The sequence below is a fragment of the Microtus pennsylvanicus genome, chromosome 3 (genome assembly GCF_037038515.1).
Source record: "Microtus pennsylvanicus isolate mMicPen1 chromosome 3, mMicPen1.hap1, whole genome shotgun sequence".
Classification (NCBI taxonomy): domain Eukaryota; kingdom Metazoa; phylum Chordata; class Mammalia; order Rodentia; family Cricetidae; genus Microtus; species Microtus pennsylvanicus.
Window position 1 is genome coordinate 23,953,208 of NC_134581.1, and position 3,353 is coordinate 23,956,560.

The window sequence follows — 3,353 nt, forward strand, 5'->3', positions numbered from 1 at the left end:
GGCTCTAAGATACCCCCCCCAACGGGTGCAGAAGAAACCCTTCCCCAAGAAGAGCTCTCCCCAAACCAAGGACATTCTACCTTGTTCCATTATTGCTTTTGACTGACAGTGGGAAACTTGTAAAGCCTTAATTTCATCCATGGTGAGGTTAGACAGTTTTGGCCACGTGTCTCTGTCTCTAAACAGTCTATCACAAAACAGCTGAGTTATCGTTTATGAGTTAGAGGTCATAACCACTCACTTATCCCAATCCTCGGCCTTTCGCTGTAGACTTAGAATGTAACTTGACACACTGACAAATACTCGATGACTTAGACAACCTTTCCCTCTCATATTTAATAAACCTGTTGAGGATCTATTTCCCAACATGACCCCCCAAGTAAAATTTTTAAAGGGAAAAATGGATTAAAGGGCATTATTTTCTACTAATTTTGCCTTGCCCACCCCAACTTGACTAATAATCATAGTGAACACGGATTAAAAAGACCATAATAGAGGAGAGACAGTTGCAGTCTCCCCAACCTCCGCTCATGTGGCCATTTCACGTTATCAGCCACAGGGGTTTTCAGGTGAGGCAAGCCAGCTACTTCTCTTGGCCTCTGCTGATTTCAACCAGACTGTGCCAGAACTTTCCACCCAGGGTCCTCCTTCTGTCAGAATTCAGAAATCTCCCTTAGAAGAGAATAAAGTGGATTTTTTGGTAACCTGAGTCCTATGTGCAGTTATAATAAATAGTACATAAGCAAAATGGTATATAATATCTCTGTGAATTGGCCTCACCCTTACATATAGAAATATCTGGGGGTGGGGATCATTCCTTGCTATTGTCTGTACTGTACTCAGTAAGGTTCTACATAAATCCAAACATCATGAAAAGCTTTCTGATCCTATTTGTTTTCTTTTGAGATCTCCATAACCTAAGTACAGCTCTTGTTTTTAAAAAGTCAAATCCCAAATCCTAGAGAGTAGCTTAAAACTGTTTTTTTTTTGTTGCTGTTTTTTTTTTCAAAAAGACTACTTAGCCTGTGCCTCTTCACTGGCACAGCTCCAGTCCCTGCCAGTGAACAGTGGCTCTTCCTGGACCCTGTGGTCGGTCTTTGTGGTTCTGACAGTTGCACAGGGCATTAATATGTGGGCCACACCCTTCTCTGTGCTTATAGGAGAAAACACGAACTCCATCCCAGCATGCAGCTGGAACAGGCTCCCAGGAAATGGAGATAAGGATGCTCACTAAAACCCACCCAAGCCCAGAACAGCAGTGGTGCTCTAAGAGCCTGGCCGAGGCGTTGTTATAAAGGAAAGGGCAGTTCTTACATTAATAGTGCAGATAAAAGTGACCTCCAGGGGGTCAGAGAATACTCAGGGCTGTCTCCAGGGTAACACAGAGTCCTTCCCACTGGAACACCGGTGGTTTTAGGCTACATTGAAGAGGGCCCTCCTAAAACTCATTGTTAGAGGTGGCTAAGAAATGGACGGATCAAACAATTCAAGAGAGGTGGGAGAGAAGGAGGTGGAAATGAGCTATTGAAGGCATGGAGGTTATTGAGGTTCCTGGGCTCCAAATGGAAGATCATCCTTTCAAGACCATGAACACAGTGAGTTTCTTCCCCTCAGCCCCAACTACCCACCCACCAGAAAACCCCCCGGCAGATTGGAGGCAGCGAGACTCAGCTGTTTTCAGTTAGTAGTTCTCTAACATGTCATTGGTTGTTTTGGTTTTTTTGTTTTTTATTCTGTTTTGTCAAGACAGGGTTTCTCTGTATCTTTGCCTGTCCTAGAACTTGCTCTGTAGACCAGGCTGGCCTCAAATTCAGAGATCTGCCTTCCTTTGCCTCCCGAGTGCTGGGATTAAAGGCGTGAGCCACCACCACCACCCGGCTTAACGCATGACTGTTTAAAAGCTTTCCTATAGACTGTACTCTGTCATCTTTTTGTTATTGCTCTGTCTTATTGTATGCATTGAGTATTAACCTCCATGTTTTGTTACTTAAATATTAAAAACACTGTTAACTTCCTTTTGAATAAGTCTGTTCTTTTTTTTCCTAAGCTTTGAGAGGTGGACATAAGAACTTTCAATGCTTTCAAAGCTGAATGCATCTTTCCAGAATTGCTTCTGCTTGCAGAAGCCCAGATGCCTGGAGGCCAGTTAGGTCTGGGTCCAGTCTGGCTAATGCTTCTGAGAGTTCAGAAGCCTTGATGAAATGAGGTTCTCAGAATGACCAGGAGTGAAGGATGGGGTTCAGGTAACCAGTTTAGCCTGTTTGACCACGGGTGCACCAAACTAAAGTGCCTAACATCGTTGGCTCTGTGAAACAAGAGAGCCAGGACTGCCCTCTTGACCTAGGGTTAAGACAGAAGCACGCCAAGCTGTAGTCGCTGTATCCAGCGAGAGAAACGAATGAGTTGCAAAATCAGAACAGCTCCCTCTCCACCTTGGGTCATGCCACTTCCCAGCTCGGAGACTAAGCAAAGTGTCTCACCTCCCCAAGTCTCAGGTCCCTTATCCATAAACTGTGGATACTAAAGACGCAGCAATAATGAAGTACAGGGCCTGTGTGAGGGGTGGTACACACTTACACAACTTTAAGACTTATAACTGGGCTACCTAAAGCCAAGGTTGGCTCAGGCATAGCAACACTGAGAAACAAGAGCAAGACTCTTACTCTGTCCTGCATCTCAGTTTTCTTCCCTTCTCTGTTGCTCTGTTTCCTGAGAAGATTGTCTAACGGGGTGGTAGGGAGCACTGATCATATTGCAGGCAGAAAGCCTTTGCCAACATTCACAGGAGAATGAATCCTGACAAAATCCACTGGACTCTGAATTATTCCCCATCCCCAAACCACTTCCGTAGCTGGAACATGGGCACCGAGTTTGGCCAAGCCCAGGATGCCCAGTCAAGATGCAGACTTGCTATGGCCATGAAGGCTGTGTCCTGAGGATGTTGCTTGCATCATTTCTTTACATTTATTTTTATGATTAACCTTTCTATAATCAACAGTTGCATATACATATGTAATACATTCTGGTCACACCCCTCCCTACCCTCTCTCTCTCTCTCTCTCTCCTCCCACTTTCCCTGACCCCCTTCCCGGCAAGTGTCCATCCAAAGTTCACATCTTTTTATATTCTTTTTGCTTTTTGACTGACTAATTCTCACCAGGGTCGATGGTCTGGGCATGAGTGTGGTTGCTTCATTTCTTTCTCCATAGATTGAACCTAAACTACATGGAAAATTTCAGAGTTCTAACTTCTGAATCTAATTGCCAAACAGCATATGGTAGAGAAAAGCAGGCCTGAGAGAGTCTCCCAGTTCTCAAAGAAAAGTGACAAAGATTAAGATAAAACAATTACAA